This window comes from Aythya fuligula, chromosome 1 (genome assembly GCF_009819795.1).
Source record: "Aythya fuligula isolate bAytFul2 chromosome 1, bAytFul2.pri, whole genome shotgun sequence".
Taxonomy (NCBI): domain Eukaryota; kingdom Metazoa; phylum Chordata; class Aves; order Anseriformes; family Anatidae; genus Aythya; species Aythya fuligula.
In genome coordinates this window covers 202723106-202742266 of record NC_045559.1, presented here as the reverse complement: position 1 = coordinate 202742266, position 19161 = coordinate 202723106, and the positions used below count along the sequence as shown (strand labels likewise).

Sequence of the window (19161 nt, the reverse complement as noted above, 5' to 3'; positions counted from 1 at the left end):
AAAGAAAAAAGAAAGAAAGAAAGAAAGAAAGAAAGAAAGAAAGAAAGAAAGAAAGAAAGAAAGAAAGAAAGAAAGAAAGAAAGAAAAAAGAAAGAAAGAAAGAAAGAGAAAGAGAGAGAGAGATAGAAAGAAGGAGAGAAAGAGAGAAAGAGAGAAAGAGAGAAAGAGAGAGAGAGAAAAAGAAAGAAAGAAAGAAAGAAAGAAAGAAAGAAAGAAAGAAAGAAAGAAAGAAAGAAAGAAAGAAAGAAAGAAAGAAAGAAAGAAAGAAAGACACTATTCATTTTTTAACCCATTATACAACTTCTCCCATTATACAATTTGTACTCTCAAAGACTGACTTCAAACCTCAAGCTACCATAGTGGCAGTCTTGTTAATTCAGTTATAAATATTCAATTTCTAAAGATGTTTTTGTTTTTTAGGAGAGTTCTGTGTCTCAGTCCATATGATGTTGTTACCCTGACAGGTTTGTATCTGAGGAAAAGTATTGTGCACATCAGCAAATATATTTTTTCTTGTTCCACCTGTAAAAACAGCATCAGCTTCATCTGTCAGTTTTGTGGCATTCTGTCTTTCCCAAATCCTTCTGATAAATTTTCCTGGATCAATGTAAGCCATGCACTATAGAAATGATCCACGTCTAATGAAACAAGTAGTATAGTTTACTATTTTCAGCTAAAGGATAGGGCCCTGGAAATCAATTTATATAGTAGAGGCTGTAAAGGTCTGAGTATATCACCTGTGCCCATCCAGGGTTTATTTTCTAGAAAGACTATACCATGAAGGGGGGAAAGAAAAAGATTAAATAAATAAATAAATAATAAAAGCATGTAACTCCTAAGAGGGTGGGGAAGGTTCTTCTATTTATCTCAAAGGCCTTTACAAATATTAGTCCGTCCCATTGTTTTCCTTTTATAAACAGGCAAGATAGAGCACTATAATCTATTAAAGACTTCCTTACAAATCCAGAATAGATGTAAGATTACTACATCTCTGCCCTGTGGTCTCCACACTAGGCCCCAAAACATCCCTCAATTCAGCTGCAGAGCAAGATCCATAACTGAAACAGTGACTGAAGAGAGAACAAACCACACGGGATAAAATGTGAGAACTGAGAATACGGTCAGATGATCATCTCTGATCATTGTCTGTGTCCCTTTTTCATAACAATAGCAGTGAACCTTTACATGAGAAAATAGGTGGCTTTATTTTTCAGTCTGTTAATCTGACAGCCTGGGTACCTTAAATTAGCATGTCTCAGGGAAGGGGATGGTAACCACTAACAGAAGAAAAAACTGTTGATTTCTTAGTAGAACCAATAAAAATGTGCTAACTTCTGCTCATCTGATCACTCCTTACCACAAGGAAAAACAACATGTCCCAATGAATATTGCTTGTACTTGCTTGGGGAAATATTCCCACCTAGGTATGTTGTCTCCTCACTGAAATTCAGTAATGTCAAGGGCTCCTATAACTTGAGAAGCACCTTTAATAAAAATGATCAATGACTGCTGCTATTTCATGTCTCCATCAACCCCCTACTTGTAATAAGCAAAACAGAGCTCACTTTATAGAATGTCTTTCAACTTTAGGGTCTTTGAGGACAGGGCACCAGCAAAACAATAGCCTTGATTCAGTAGGTGCCCTAGGGGGGTTCCCTGTGTGTTTATTATGGAAGCTCTCAACATGCCCAGTGTGCAACCAAAGATTATTTTTCTTCCAAAGGCCAGGCTTGCATGGAATTCTGCTAATTAAATGCACCGTAGAAATGTCAGCCTTTACCCTCTTACTATATATATAGCATCCTTTGTCCTTGATATAATGATTTTAAAGTGTTCTGCAGACATCATTTGATAGAATAATAAGATATTATTATTGAATCTTTATGTCTCCTTTTGTTCCAGGACCATTGACCTTGCTTCCCCAATACAGAGGTCTTTCTACCAGGCTAATCACACTGATATGTGAGTACCTCACAGGAGATACTTATGTGGCAACACTTCTACAGAACTCAAAACTGGCCAGACATACTGATCCATTTATTATCCTTGTTCATTTCTGCAAGGTTATAAACCAATTCTTATTTCAAATGCAAATCTCCATCCTGGCGGCATGGGGGTAGATCCATGGTTCTGATAACTTAAATTCACCCCAGTTCTAGGAATCCCATATATAGGTAGTTATGGACATGATTTACTATCAAGTAGTAACCACTGAAAGTGAGGATGAATGGATCCCCCATTCACTCCATGAGATACGTAGTACAGATTAATGTCTTTGAAAAACTGAATCACTACGGGAACAACTTTTCATTTATGTTCTTCACTTTCATTTGCTAGTACAAATGTTAATACTGTATGTTTTAGCCATGGACAACCAGATATCAACACACCTTCCAATATATATATATATATATATATATATATATATATATATATATTTTTTTTTTTGCCTTGATTGATTGTGTTGTATAGACATATCTATAAATACTTATACACACAGCAGGGTATGTACAATACATCTGGCTGGGAATGGTTACCCCCAGCACAATACCAATTTTAATATCATCTTGGCTTGTTTCCATAGCTGTCAAAAAAAGTCTAAGTTAGGTTGATAGTTATTTTTAAAAAAGGAAACAGTACAATGTTTGCTAATTGAGTTTTGTCCCTCCTTTTTAGAAAGTACTGGTACTTGTTGGGCTTTTTGTTCCAGGAATGAGAATGAGCAAATTCTGACAGAAAAACTGGAGATATGGAGATATTTCATGGTATTGCCAACATCCTTTTCATATCTTCATGTCTGACAAAATAGCTGACAAAATAGCTAACTGCTCCACTTTACCATTCACAGTCTTTTCATTACTTTCATTTTTTATTTTTTTAAAAGGAAAACAGAGTGCTCCACTATTGACCTGCCACACTTTTTGTTTGTCCTGAAAAAAACTTGTTTTTCCCTCTAACACAGTTGAGAACCTTAGGCTATTCTTTCTTTTTATTGAAATATCGCTGGGAATCCCTGAAAGAAAAAGAGGCTTGATATAATAACATTATTCATAGAATTATAGAATGGTTTGGGTTGGTATGAAGGAACTTAAAGGTAATGCAATTCCAACCTCCCTGCCATGGGCAGGGACACATCCCCCCAGCTCAGACTGCCCCCAGCCCCTTCCACCTTGGCCTTGGACACTTCCAGGGATGGGACATCCACAGCTCCTCTAGGCAACACGCCAGTGCCTCACAACCCTTGTAGTAAAGAACTTCCTTCCTGATGTCTAACGTAAATTTACATTTTTTTTTAATTTTATTTTAAAGCCATTACCCCCATGTTATTCCCCATTCACCCTTATTATTGCTATACTACTCTCTAGCAAATCAGTGAGCTACAGTCAGAGATATAAAAAAATATATATCCTTAAAACACATTTATTTTAATAAAGACATACTAAGAACAACCTGTTTGTCACTGTTAAAATGTGTATTTTCAAGAACTTGCCCTAAGCTGCAATAATTCAGGATCTTCTCATTACTATATAAACACCATAATCTGAAATATATAATTATAGCCTGGACCAAGGGAAGAATACAAGCATACAATTCTTGTTTAAAACCAGTGGAAAAGTGGAAAATCAGTACATATATAAAATATAAAGCTATACTTTGAAGCTCTCTCTGAATAAATACATTCTCCTGTTCTGGGCTTCAAAAACAGAAATGTTATAAGACTCTTAACCCCATCTTTACAAGTCAGGCAACTATAGCTGTTGTTAATTTGTTTCTATACTTTGAAATGTGGAATTGCTGACTGTAAGTTGTAGAAATAAACTTAATTGTGTTTCTCCATCTTTTCTGTGGCTGCTTAAAACCCTGGTGTATGTATCACTTTAAGAACATTTCAGATTTCTATTGATTTTTTTTTTTTTTTTTTTTACTTCCCAAAATACCATGGGATTTGCAGTCATTTCAAAAATCAAGGTACAGTATTCTGTGGCTGACAAGGTCTATTTATTATTTGTTAAGCACAAATAATGTTATATGGGAGATAATACAGTTCTAAAAGGCATCTTATGCAGCATCATTAGATGAGTCAAAAGTAGTAGATCCACATGGTATTGTAAAATCAGTGGTGGTTATGCTCATTCAGCAAAAGTGTTGGTGGAAGTCAAGATAAATTTGTCAATTTGAAAGTCAATATAGAGCTTGTACATGTGAAGAAAGTGTTATCTTTGCACTGGGAGTGCAGAACGTAAAAAAGGTGAATTTTGTTGGTGAGTAGGAAATGCTCATGGAAGATTGAATAAAGGTTCTGTAGTCAAGAATAAATTATGTTAAGGAGTATATAAACTGTCATGAAATTATATGTGGATTATTTCTTACACTTCAAATGAACTTCCAGAACAGCACATTAACATGACAATATCATTTATTCAAGCTTTGGGAACCTTGTATTTCTTGTCTTGATTCAATCACTTCGGTTAAATCTCTTGTTATCAATACAGAAAAAAATAGATTTTTCAAGTGATCACAATTTATTAAACAATAAATTTAAAATGACACTCCAAATTTAGTTCTGTGGGTTTTGCTCTTTTCATTTCTTTAAAGAAAAAAAGCATGAAATCAAGAGACAAATAATGATGCTTTGTAATATCACAAGAAATAGCTTGATTTATCAACTCCACTGAACTATAAAAGTACAATGAAAGAAAATGATAGATGTATAAATCCCATACACACAATAGATTAAAAGTTTTTTTTTTTCTTCTCTCATTTTTACACATAAATCTAAGAAACAATAATGGTGTACTTACATAATTCAGATCCTCATTTGTCTAAGAATAGAAAGCACTCAAGTCATGTGTCAGAATAACTCAGGTGGTGTCTTCTCAGTCCCCTTTTTATGTTCACCATCCACAAAAATCAGTGCACCACTGCAATGGTCCAGCCATTCTCACTACAGAAAAGGAGCCAGGTGTTGTGTGTCAGAAAAGACTGGCATTGATTTGTAAAGGTTGTTTGCATGGCAACTGTCAGGATATTCCTTGTAGGAGACTACGTATTTCCAAAGACCCACACAACCTCCCCCTATCTGTGAGTACTTAAGTAAAGTATCTACACAAAAAAAGTGTAGTACCTACAGAACCTTCTTTCAGGCTACTGTTGCAACTGGTATCTGTCTTCAAGTTTGTACTGGTATTGAGAAAAGGATACCTTCCTCCGTATCTACAAGGCATCTATGTCCCAGCTGCCTTCCCATGCTTTGATTTTCACAGGAAGAAAACCCTGGCAACCAGAACTGGATCATGCCAGGCTCGTTCCTACCTGAGATTCTCCAGGATCAGTACATGGGAGTACATAGGCCATGCCACCTTCCATTGGTGGCTTCACAGTTTTGATGTGATCTCAAAGGCTGGATAAGGAGCAATTGTATATCTAATGTGAGGTCCTTCAAGGTGAGCAGAATAAAATTGGGCCTATGTTAGTATGTACGCATATATAAATCTGGAGAATGAGAAACCATGCTTCCCATGGGGAAAATTGTCTAAAAAAAATGTATTTCTTCCTTTCTAGACTTAATGCTTAGGGTTGGTAGCAAATCCCATTCACTAATTTAAAGATGTCACAAAAATGCTGTAGTTTCTACAGAATTTTATTGGTCTTTTTTAAAGTAATTTGTGACAGACCCGAGAGTCTGACACATAGGTAAGACCAATTCCTTCAACATACATCAAAAATGACTCTCTCAGTTCCATGGCCCATACTGTTCAGACAACTTGCAATGTAGTTGGAAGTGTCCTAAGCACTTTTTTTTCAGCAATTTAGTATTTAATGGGGTCTTGAACACAATTCTCAATTTCATAGCACTTAAACATCTATATTTTACTGTAAGGTATGTTCAGGCAATGTTACTTATTTAGTGAAAACAGTCACAGGTGAAATATGCAGCACAGCTGTAGAAATGAGCCAGTATATAAGCTTGCTAAGGACCAATAACTTCCCATAACAATTAACATGCCCCTCAGTTTTATGAAAAAATAACTTGGAAAAAATTTGACCATAGATGGAAGACGCAGCTCAACCTAGCTGTTCATCCAAAATGGTCCAGGTCCACTAGAAGTGCCCTAATTACTCTGAATGTTCTTCAGCTGCCACTCCAGAAAGGCATGGGTTTCCTGCAGATCCTGCACCTTCTCTGACAGTGTCTTGAATAAGTTTGCGCATTTCAAATGGCTCTGGTGATTTCAAATGACTCTTGGTGTCATTTATAAAGATAAATCACAAGTTATGAATTGAAAACAGGGCCTTGGGTTTCCAACCCTTCCATGTTTCCATTCCCCATACGAATGCACACCACCCCTTTCCACAAACAATGCTTCAGGGATCAGGCTGCGTACCAGGATGCCTATGTTTTCATGTTGCACATTGTTTATGCACATACATGTACGTGAGTATGCACATGATCAGGGCTCATGTGCCTTTTAAATAACATCCTTGCTATTTTTGTTAAAATTAAAGCAACAGCACTTCCAAAAGGTTGTTATGTTTTGATTGTTAGGAGCTGACATAAATGGATTCCAGTAGAGATAATGCTGTAATTGTTGATCATGTTACAAGTTGCCCCACCTACTGTCACTTCAGGAAGCAGAGGTTTAAATATAAAACACTATTTTTAACTGGGTTAATATCAGAACTGAAGAAGGAGATGTTCAGCTGGGGGGTAAATAGTAGCTTCACTGATGTAAGTGGCACTACACTGATTTATAGCAGGGAAGGAAATGAAACAGTGTATCTTCTCTCCACCAGCAGCTCCATTAAAGTATTCATAACATTAATTCAATAAAGAAAAGAAAAATCACAAAACAAAGAAAAGTTGAGGTTATTCAAAGGTATCTGGTGAGTCCTGACAAAGTTCTATGAGCACATGAATAGAAATATGGAGTATATTTCTTAGCCCACTAGGCTGCTTCAAATCCCTGAACTAAAATCTGCATGTTAAATAACTGTGCCTTGTTTACAACAAGCAGTATATTCCAGACATAATTAAATTCAAGAAGATTGGTACAGGATACCTCTTGATGATACAAAATTTATATTAAAACCAAAGCCAAAACCAAACAAAAATGCAATAACAACAGCAATAATAATAATAATAATAAAAATCAAAACAAAAAGGCACAAGTTCAACTTATCTTGTTATACTTCAAGCATTAATTTATGTTTCCTTCTTGAAGCTGCAACTACTGGAACACAGTAAATAATATTATTATTAAAAATCAAAACAAAACTGTAAGATCTTCTTACTAAATAGGAACTAGGTGTTCCATATTTGGAAGAAAAAACCCTTGCTGTAATGTTTAAAACTGCCAATTCTGAATATCTTGATTTATTTTGAGTTATTAAGTATTCTAGAGTTGAATGTTCATTTTGGGTGTCTACTCCACAGCACTTGGAGTTTTTAATACTATATAAACAAAATTACAAAATCTAATAAGCTTAACCCAAGAAGAACCTTACTTTTTCTCAAAAAATCCCACTAAAGGAGCCAAAGTTGTGTTTTCTTTATAAATGACTTTCTCTATCTTTAGCTTAGGTGTTTAAAGACTCCATAATGAAGCATAGCATGGACTAAAGCATAGGAGGGCTGAGACTATGGGCTTTAGGGAGATTAAAGGCTGCAGAGCTGCTCACTTTTTGTTACGTTAACCTGCCCTGGGAAAGCAATTCCCTTCTTAGCCCCCATGCCCAATCCCCCTAAGTGGAGACATATGGCAGTTCTGTGATACACTGTGGCACCTTTATTGATACCGAGGCTGCCCCTTAACAAAAGTCTTCTCTGCTCAGCTATTAATTAATACCATTGACTCTTGGAAAAGGCTGAATAGACTCATAAAGGTTAATGCTGGCCTTACAATTATGTTCCTGCTCTGAATTGTCCTCTGAAGGTGCCTCTCCATCGACTTCAGAGATTTGCTGATTAAAATTAGGCTTTCCTGCCTTTGTTGATTCAGAGGGACTGACTTGCGATGGTCTGATTTGGTCTTTGGGAAGAGCTGGTCCATAATGCTCTATCCATGAGCGTATGGATAGAAAACCATCACAAGGAGCAATAAGGCAAGCTGGGCATGGCCACCACAGTTTTCTTATCTGGTGGCACATCAGCTGAGCAGAGCCATCCATTGCCTCTGCCTGCTTCTCTCTGTTGCCTGTCCCTTGACTTACTGAGGATTGTAACCGTTAAAGAATTCAAAACCCAGATCCCAACATTTGCACATTGAATTAACATGAAATTTTTAGACAATGTGAACTGGGGAGCCGTTACAGTCTTCAAAGGACTTTGTGAAGTGTCTTTTCAGCTCAGGTGCCTGGCTGACAAGCAAAAGGCTTTGGTTATACAACACAAAATTGCAGTCTTGCAGATACACAGAGATTGTTTCATGCCCACTGCTTCCTTCCCTGGATTTCCCTCTTCTCCAGCCATCAGCTTCTCTGCTAACCTTGGAACTGCAGGGCTCTCATTCTGTGGCTTGTGTTTCCCCCAAAGAAGAACAGCCAAACTTCAGATTCTATCAAGAAATTTTGTCTTAAGTCATTATAATTTCTGTCAGGCCTCAGACCACTCCCTGCAATTTCAGAACCATTGCAAATTTCAATTGCAAATGAGCCGTTAACTCATGAAAGCTAAACATGACTGGATCCATCAGTGTTCTTCAGATGTTTTTTTTCCTTCTCTCCTGTCACAGAACATTGTTTGAAATAAAACTGAAAAGGTTCTTCTACCAATACATTTCAGCCCATTTTACAGAGCTAATCATCACCTGTATTTTTTTTTCCACCTCCAGCTTTCTGCTGCAGATTACTATTTACCAAGTCCATCTTTCTTGAATGATGACCTGTAAAAGTTGAAATGTTAGCTATTGAAACCCTTGGGTATATCCACAAATGATTATGTAAGACTGGAGGCACAATGCCAAATGAACTGACAACAGACTCATTTATCATTAGTAGGAACAGGCACATTAATTGGCTACAATATCGGCACCATCCTCCAGCATTAACAAAACTCTTTTTGATCCTTAATGTACCGACTGAACATCCTATATTAAATAAGATGAATAATACTGGGACCAAGGGTCGCTCTGCTTCATCTGAGAAAGCTCAATGGATACTTCAGTCATCAAGAAACCATCATGTTGCCAAAACCTTGTAAAGAGACCTTTTTGGTCTACTGAATAAGGGCTGTTATCCTACACATACACATCTTCTATATCAGAGAATCAGCTGTGGAGAAATGAAAACTATAAAGCTTCTGGCCTGGCAGAAGGTGGGTGAACACTGGACCAGGCTGTGCAGAGAAGCTGCAGAGTCTATGTTCTTGGGGATTTTCAAAACTTGACTGGACACAGCCCTGAGCTGCTGTATCTGACTCTGTTCTGAGCAGGGACGTTGGGATAGATGGTCTCCAAAAGTCCCTCCCAGCCTCTGTAATGGACCTGGTAGCCATGTGTTGCTATCACGGCTGCACTTGGTACAAATGAATTTTGGTATTATCAACCCCTTCCCATGTATCTCATTGTCTAACCATGTGTTAATTCTATCATAATAGTTTTCCTCTCCCTTTATCACCCAATCTTTTGATACTGGCAAGAAAGAGAATTACTGTTTTTTCTCTCACTCCAGGGAGCCTGGGGACTTTTTTTCTCAGAATGTTATTTTTCCTCCATACTTGGAAAGAAGCATTTTGTTTGTACACAACACACATTGCTGGGGGATTTTCAGTGCTGACACTATGTCAGGTTGGCACACGTGCTTTATACCTGCACAGCCAGAACTGGCAGATGGCTGGTGTCAAAAGGAGCATCCCACGGAACTGCAGGAGAGTCGTCTCAACAGATCCAGGATTTCAGAGCCTGAAAGACACCGTGCAACAGCCGAACCATAGCACAGCTCAGCATTCAGCCAGGAGCAAGGCAGGTGCTTGAAACATTTGCCAGGATTCACTGACTCAAAAGGGCTTAGTCTCCAAGCCAGAAACAGATCCAGCAACTAAATATGGAAGACTCTTTCAAAGAGATCTAAGGGCAACCACCTGGTGTAGGACAGCATCTCCAACCGAGGCTATGCGGCTTTTTGATAGAAGAAGGATAGATTTCTGCAGCATTGTCCTTTCCAGGACTATAAGCAGGACAGGGGGAGCAGTGAGTGTTCACTGTGTCAAATGAAGTGGTAGCTCAAAGAAGAGACATGTTACCCAACAGGACTCCTTTGAGCACATGTCACCAGGGCCACATCATCTGCCATTTGGTGCCAGAGACCATTTAATAAGTGAGATAGCACTGTTTGGGCTGCACTACTGAATTAACACATAATTTTTAACTCTTGCTGATGGGGTGGGGAGGAGAGAGTCAAGGTTGTTGAGCTCAGTGTGTTAGACTTGCCAGATCTGGATCAGCTCTGCTCCCTGCTTGACAGCTTCATGATTCATGTCATTCTGCCTCTAGTAGGCAAGTGACACACTTGGAGTTCTGTCTCCCATCTGAACTTATTAAAGAAAAATGTTGTTTTCTTCGTATTTGTTTCTTCCAGTCACTGGGAGACAGAAAAGGAAGGATACAGGTCTTTCATAGTCACTCTTGATTTATTTTCTTAAATTCTCTTCTCTATTTTCCAATATTAGCCCCTGCTCAAAATCTCCCAGGCTGCAAATGCAAGACATTGGCATGATTCATGCTTTTAAGCAAGGGTGAACCTGTCCAGGTTCAGTTGAGCCTCCTTCTTCTACAAAAGAACTGACTGTAGCAAAGATCACTGCAGCTAATCTGTCTTCAGATTACGGAAGATTATTCTGTACCTCTGCATTTCAGAAGATGACCTTTATCAGATGTAAAGTCTACAAATACATTTAGACTGTGTAGGAAGACTATGAATATGGGATTTGATCTAGAAATCTAACAGCCCTTTTCCTATAATGCATCGCCAGTACAGCACAGATGCAGTGTCACAGAAAGAAAAGCATAAAGTAGAGGCAATAAATGTAAGAAATAGCTTTCAACTTGCAAATTGAGGAGAGGAATACAAGTAAAAATTTATACTGAATGTCCAGTGGGTTACTGTGGAGTTCATCTCCCTAGCAGAGGCAAGAGAAGTCAGAGCAATATTACTTCTCTAAACAGAAACATTGTTAGAGAGTACTCTATGATCTGACTAGCAAGAGCGAGAAAGCTCATTGCTGAGTAAGGGAATGGTTTTTCTGGTGTAGGAAGTTCACACTGATTCTGTAGGGCTGCGATTTCAAGATCAGGAGACCCTGAGACCTGCTTCAACCGATCCTTCCCATAATAAGTGGATTGAGTGCATTAATCAAACCTGAGATTTTAGGGCTTAGAGTTCAAAAGCTACCGGAAGTGAAATCATTCCTCTCTTTCATTCTTTTATTGTCCCTTCCAAAAGCAACCCCACTATATTTTTTTTCTACCCATTTTACTGAAATCACCTGGGGCTCAATTATCTTTCGGGGATCGAAACCATATGCTCTTTCACATTCTTGCATAAGGTTAAGCTGCATATGATGAAACTGATCAATTAAATCTTGTGGGAAGGAGCACGAAGGGTAAAGCCTGGCCAGAAGTTACCAGTTGTTCTCATTTGCTGACAACCTAATCCAAGGTATCAGATATATACAGAATATATTTGCTTGGCACAAGGAACACAATAGAGAAAGTGCTGCTTATATCATTGTAAAATCAAGATACACTGGGAACATTAATATAAACAAGATGGGAACATGCCCTGCCAAAGACTGGTAAGAATTTTACTATAGGAGGATTGAATTATTTCAAAGACAAGCATTCTGTGTGATTTTGAGTTTGCAGCTTGCAGACTGCTTTGAACACAGTAGATACCCTGCTGATGTTTGTTCATAAAATCCAACCTGCTGTGTGGGTCTCTGCTTGTCACTTCACTTTAGCCCAGGAACAGGCCCTTAAAACGTTGTTCTGAGCTTCCACACTATTTGATACACGAAGTTGGTTCTTATCACTGCAAATTGTTTTCCTTCAAGCTAGAATCTGGATTTGTTTTCTTCTGGTCTGGAAGAGATAGAAGAAGGGAATACAGACATGGAACTACTCCATCGAGTCTCACACTGGTAAAATTCCATGCAAACAAAAACTGCAAGTGGAAATAAGAGCTACAGCCACAGGCAAGAGACTGTAAGGAAACAGTGTGCAACACAAGCTCAGACCTGTTTACAAATAATTTCTCAATAACCTCTAAACTAATGACTCTGTTTACATATATCACTTAATTTCCTTATCAACTAGCAACTTGCGAAAAAGAATACCTCTAAGAACCCCTCAATCCACAGGTTTGAAGAGTTTAGATTGTACTTGGGGTAACATTTTAATGCAGCTATGCTTCCCCATCATCTAGCATTTGGAAAGTATTTCACTGAAAATTAATAAGCATGAACACACACACACACACACAAACACACACAGATGCCTACTGTTCTGGCTTCAAATAACCCTTCTGGAGAAAGAGGGGTGTATATAGGGGTGTATATATATAGGTGTACATGTGTGTGGGCATGCATGGGAAAGCAAAGCGAGCTTTATTTTTACTCTGAGTCCCACCTAAACAAAGATCCTAATGTTATCCACTGGAATGAGGTAAGAAACACGATCATTTGGTTCCAAGACCCGCCTGAAACTGCAGGTTTTGTAGCCTTGAATGAGCACCAGGCAAAGCTAGAGAGATCAGATGAACTGCATTTAGAAGTGATGCAGTGAACTGGTACAAGGGGAAAGTGCTTTTAGTGATCAATATGAAAACAGGGGGCTTTCATCTAACCACAGTGAGGATGGCAAAGAGGAATTTGGGCAACATAATATGGGATAAAAGGGCAGATAGCCTCTTATTTCAATCTAAAGACTTAATGATGCTTATTAAAAGATTGTTACTTAGTTTCATGGAAGAATTATGGCCCTCTTCTTTCCTTGGAATTAATGGCCTCACAGGGAAAGGAAAGTTGTTTTTTTTTTTTGTTTTGTTTTGTTTTTTTGTTTTGTGTGTGTGTAGTTTTTTTTGTTTTGTTTTGTTTTTTGTTTTGTTTTGTTTTGTTTTGTTTTGTTTGTTTGTTTTGGTCTTTCGTCCCTATTAAGGAGGCGCTTTTCTTGTTTTTGTGTTTTTGTGTAACTTCTGTCCAAAGATCAACTCATACAAGCAACTCACATACATGCTTTTTCTTTGAAGTCCACTGCCTCTTGTCATACACAACACAATTCACCAGGAAGCACATACATACAACAGAGCCTGCCTAATAAGTTGTTATGACTAAATGCACACAATTAAGATACGGGTCAAATTTACCAATGTGTGAGAGCTCTGAAACAGCAAACTGGTCTTATGTTTAAGATGCACTGCACCAAAATTAAGTCTGGAGGAGACACACTGAAGTAAATGAACTTCCACGAGGGGTGAGCTGGGATGCATGCGTCTGCTGGGGAAATCTTTCCACTGCTGCAGCGCTTCATTGGGGATGTCGTTTTGTCCATGAATTATTGCTTTCTTGTCAGATTTACCTCTCCTTCCACTTGAAAGCAGTCTCTGGGGAATAGGTCAGCAACCAAGCAAAACCTCCTGAAGGTTAATGTATTAATAACACAAAAAGGAGCTGGTCCACCTCTTAAACAAGGGGGCAGAACCACCTTGTACTTGTTCAGCTACAGGAATCAAATCTGTCTATCTGAATGCAAGAGGCTACTTACTGTATTTCAAAGCCATACAATTCTTCAGCAGCAACTAGCAAAGACAATTCAGAAGAATAAGTGTCTCATAAAAAAAAAAATCTATTAATTACCTTTTCAATTACGTTAGGAAATTCCATATGGTATTTAAATATAAACAAACAAGGGGCTGACATTGTTATAGTTGGGTGAGCAATTGGCTAACGGGCAGGGCCCAAAGGGTTATGGTAAATGGAGCTGCGTCAGGCTGGCGGGCGGTCACCAGTGGGGTCCCTCAAGGCTCCATTTTAGGGCTGGTACTTTTCAATATTTTTATAAACGATCTGGATGTAGGAATAGAGGGTATTTTGAGCAAGTTTGCTGATGACACCAAACTTGGAGGATTTGTGGACTCAAATGAGGGCGTAAAGGCCTTGCAGAGGGATCTGGACAGGTTGGAGAGCTGGGCGATCACCAACCGCATGAAGTTCAATAAGAGCAAGTGCCGGGTCCTGCACCTGGGACGGGGAAACCCTGGCTGCATGTACAGACTGGGCGATGAGACGCTGGAGAGCAGCCTAGAAGAGAGGGATCTGGGGGTCGTGGTAGACAGCAAGTTGAATATGAGCCAGCAGTGTGCCCTGGCAGCCAGGAGGGCCAATCGTGTCCTGGGGTGCATCAAGCACGGCATCGCTAGTAGGTCAAGGGAGGTGATTGTCCCGCTCTACTCTGCGCTGGTGCGGCCTCACCTCGAGTACTGTGTGCAGTTCTGGGCACCACAGTATAAAAAGGACATGAAACTGTTGGAAAGTGTCCAGAGGAGGGCTACGAAGATGGTGAAAGGCCTTGAGGGGAAGACGTACGAGGAACGGCTGAGGTCACTGGGCCTGTTCAGCCTGGAGAAGAGGAGGCTGAGGGGAGACCTCATCACAGTCTACAACTTCCTCGTAAGGGGTTGTCAAGAGGCAGGAGACCTTTTCTCCATTAACACTAGTGACAGGACCCGTGGGAACGGGGTTAAGCTGAGGCAGGGGAAATTTAGGCTGGACGTCAGGAGGGGGTTCTTCACAGAGAGGGTGGTTGCACACTGGAACAGGCTCCCCAGGGAAGTGGTCACTGCACCGAGCCTGTCTGAATTTAAGAAGAGATTGGACTGTGAACTTAGGCACATGGTCTGAACTTTTGGGTAGACCTGTGCGGTGTCAAGAGTTGGACTTGATGATCCTTAAGGGTCCCTTCCAACTCAGGATATTCTATGATTCTATGATTCTATAGTTCTACAGTAAAAAGATACGGTGCAGTGAGATGCCTGGGGAGACATGAGTCTTGAGCACCAAACTGCCCTTCTTAGATGAGTTCATCCCATTAGAATAAACTGACCTTTTGTACATTAAAAGCTATACTTCTACTCATAGCAAACAAACCATGGAAGATTAGTTTTGATATAGTTACGTAAAGTAAGATAAACGGGACCAAACCTATGAAAAGCCCATTGCTACTGTATTCCACTACTGCGCTAAGCCTAAGTAATTTCCAGAGGGAGTTTAGCAATCCAGTATGTAGATTCAAATACCTTTCAATTTGTAGGATGAAAAAAGTGTTTTGAAGTTAAATACTTCCAGACATGTAGAACATGTAAGAATGTTCCTTTAGCAATTAACATGGTGTGGAATCAAGGAATGATCAGGCAAATTAAAGAGCCTTTCCTCTGTTGCCTTCCTTGAATAGTCATTTATGAAACAAAAGTAAATGTATATGGAATCTAAAATCATGGCCAATCACCCCAGGAAAACTTTTACACTCACTTCACACTATTAAATGGCTTAAAAGCCAGAACAACTGCAACAGGAAATCAGGTCCAACTTCACTGGAACAAACTGTGCTTTGAATTACGTTGGTGCAGTGCCACAGAAGTCAATCAGACACGACCTTCGCAACTAATGAAAGAGGTCCACTAAATTTGTCCTAGTCAGCTTGGCTGAAGAGCTGCTTTACACCTTCTCTACGCAGTCCCTTTTCTCCTCTATTAGGTTAAGTAAAATTTTTCAGTTAAAAAGTAAGCTAATGAATGTGAGAGACACCCTTTTACAGTAAATCTTCTTGGTAATAATGAGAATGTACTGGAAATATTAGACCAGATGTACATGAAAACTGATAGAACTTGATGAACTTGATGACTCAAAGCCCTTTCACTGTGAGGTCCCTTTGTAAGGGAGCAGACTTACTAGGAAGTGTAGGAGGTGAGCAGGCTTTTTAGAGCATTGCCCAGTGCAGCCCTAGTTATTGCCTGTGTGACTGCAGAGCAGCAACGGAGCCAACCCTCATCCCTTTTTCTTCTTCCTGTCCAGATCACATCTATTTCCAGGCCATTATATGACAGTGGGGCAAAGAAATTTTTGAGATGCTGTCCCAGGAAACTTATGGTGTGGGACACATTCACCTGATGGTTCTGTCAAACACACATTTGGGAAATGTCTACACAAATCAGTTTGTTTATTCTTTAAGAAACAGATTCAGTTAACAAGAGAAAGGAGGGGGAAGGAGGGAAGGAGTGAAAATAATGAGAAATTAATATAACTATCATTATCCATAAATATTAAAGCAGATTAACAGATTATGAGATAAAAAGCAAATGGAGCTTCCATAGTTTAAGGTTCTAACGGCATTAAGATTCTATTTTCTGTCAACTTGTTAGAAGTTAATTGCCATTAATTTTTCATAGCTAAATAGCAGAAGAAATGAGCTCTCTGTGTTATTGGCCATATACTGTAGCTGTGAAGGGAGTCCAATGCAAAATGGTGAAAAAGTCTCATCACGAGATAATTGCAATTACAACTGGAAAAGACTTATTAATCCATACCCTTGCCACTGCAAATTCTTCTCTGCTATGAAGCATCTGATGAAATAGCCTACTCAAACAAGGTTTAAAAATGACATAGTGATTTAGATATTTTTTTTCTATTAATTGAGTAATTTTATTTTTTAGTGAAACCCCTCTGCAAGTAGACTTTAAGTACTGTATACTATGTACCAATACATAATTAGAAATATATATTGGAAAGATATCTGAGCTCAGTGCAAGTGACAGAGTTTCTCCTTTCTCTTCAATGCAAACAGCTGTATTTTGTTTTGTTTTGTTTTAGATTGATAGATGTTGTTTCATTATGCAAATACTTGAGAAGGAGCTTGTTCAAACCACCTTCCTTAGAAATCTGACTTCATCTTTGTGAATTTTTTTCTCAATTGACTATTTATGGAGTTTCAAGTTCTGATACATCCACATAAGAAGGCAGTCTAAATTAGTCATTTCTACCCTGATCTTGATGTCACGAGAAAGTATTCAAAAAAGTGTTTAGCATATCCAAAGCTTCTTTTGGAAGACTGTCACCATTGCATCGTCAACAAGATAAAAAGGATGCCAGGCTTCTACCAGCCTGAGTACTAGATAACAAAACGCATGCAGTAGCAGGATAAACAAACTGAAAACATAGGCTGCTGATTCTCATTTCTTTTAATTTTTAATAACAACATAAGTCATTTGTAACAAATGCCAGAATGCATTGCGTTCTGATTACCTTTTTCATACTGACGTCCCCCTTTAATTACCTTAAGTGTCTTCCACCAAATACTTTGGAAAATTCTTTTATGTTACACTGCAACAGGAATTTCTTCCTGCTTTGCAGCTCAAATTTTCTTTTGTTTAACATAATACCATCATGCCTGTCTTTGTCACCTTGTGATAAGAGACACAATCTTTTCCCTTTATCCTCTGAATATATGGCCTTCTTTATCCTACCAAGTAAACTTGTTCAGCCCCTTAATGATTTTTGCTGCTGTTCTTGGAATTCCCTTCAATTTGTCAACATACATCGGTAGATTCGAAGTGCAATCTCATCACTGCCATACAGCAAGAAAATCACCTCCCTGTGGACAAAGGAATGGAGACTCTGCACATACAGACCCAAATCACACCATGCCTTTTTGTCATTCTCTAGCATTTCAGCACACATGTATATTATTTGCTGTCTTCTAAAACCCCAAGGTCTCCTTTGACATTTCTGCTTTCCAGGTATCTTTGTCTGACTTAATAACGGTGCTTTAGATTATTTCCCTCTCAGATTTATTAGCCTACATTTTTCTAGGTCAAATCTCATTTTGTTACTTGAAGCACATATTTCTGACATCTCCCATTCTCCTTGCACTATTTCCTACTGATTAAACATAGCTTATTATTTTGAAGCAGAAATTGGAAGGCCCTTGTTAAGATTTGGATGGGAATTGACCAGAGTAGTTCAGTCCTTTTATCCTTTTATGTCTTGCCCTGATCCTATTGAGTGCTACACCCTTGTTCACTGATAGAGCTATTTTTTTTCCTCTTTTTTTTTTTTTTTCCCCCCTCTCAGTATGACTGACTGTATATATGTCAAATGGCAGCCCTGGACCTCTCTCTTATGCTTGTCTGTTGACCAGAAGGAAAAATGGAGTCATCAACCTCTTCAAAGGGAAGCATGTACCTGGAAAATATCAGATGGATTTGCAGATGGTTCAAATACAACAAGGAACCTATGTAACTTCCTATTCCATCATTTCAGTCAAGATTTTGCTCTTACTATTAGCTGAAAATACAATTAGAATGTTCTTTAAGATTGGTGAAAGCAATAAATGTAGCTGTGACATGGCAGGTTTGAGTACCATCTCAATGGACACTTCCCTGCAAAAGTTTGAATTTAATTTTAGCCCTTCAGTAAGATTTTTAAGTAAGTCACAGCCTGTAGAGCAAGCCCACCTCCATTAAAACATGAACTTTAAGGCCATTTTTCAATTAGACAAGCTCTGTAGATTTCTTAATTGAGACAGAAGGTAGAAATTTTCTTAGGGAACTTTTAATAGCTCTACTGTAGATAATCCACATCCAAACCAGTCACTTTATGCTTTCCTAAAGTCAATGGAATAAAAAAATTCACATGTTCACGATACAACTAAGCTGATCATCAGAACTCACATCAAAACTCAGTTTTACAAACTACATTCTGGAAGTGTTTATTTTCAGTGGTCATAGAGAGAGACCAGCAGAGCTAGCTATAGAAATGTAAACACCTGTAGACAACTGTAAATCTCTACTGGATGAATCTCACTCAGAATCTCACTCCTTCAATCTAGTGAATGCTGTGTTTTGGGCACCAATTCATAAAGAGCTAAAATACTAAAATAATTTGGGGCCACTAGCTCCATGATTTATACTTTTTTTTTCTTTTTTTTTTTTTTTTTTTTTTCCTACTACTAAAATATAAAACCATAACAGATTTTTTAGATTCAGTTATCTTTTTTTTTTTTTTTCCTCTTCATAAAGTTTTTCCTCTGTGCAATTCAGGAATGTTTTTGATGATCCATCCTTAACAACGTTTTTCACCCAACAGATGTCTAGACAGTTAAAATACCACATGAA

The 19161-nt window shown here is 38.5% G+C and overlaps 1 protein-coding gene across 4 annotated transcripts in view; it reads right to left on the bottom strand.

Annotated features, from left to right (window-relative positions):
- TENM4 (teneurin transmembrane protein 4) overlaps nt 1–19161 on the bottom strand; it is a 554777-nt gene that overhangs the window by 447503 nt on the left and 88113 nt on the right. For all 4 annotated transcript variants that reach the window (XM_032196280.1, XM_032196305.1, XM_032196313.1 and 1 more), the window contains exon 2: nt 4803–4945. The gene's annotated coding sequence lies outside the window, so the exon portion shown is untranslated. The remainder of the gene's footprint in view (nt 1–4802; nt 4946–19161) is intronic.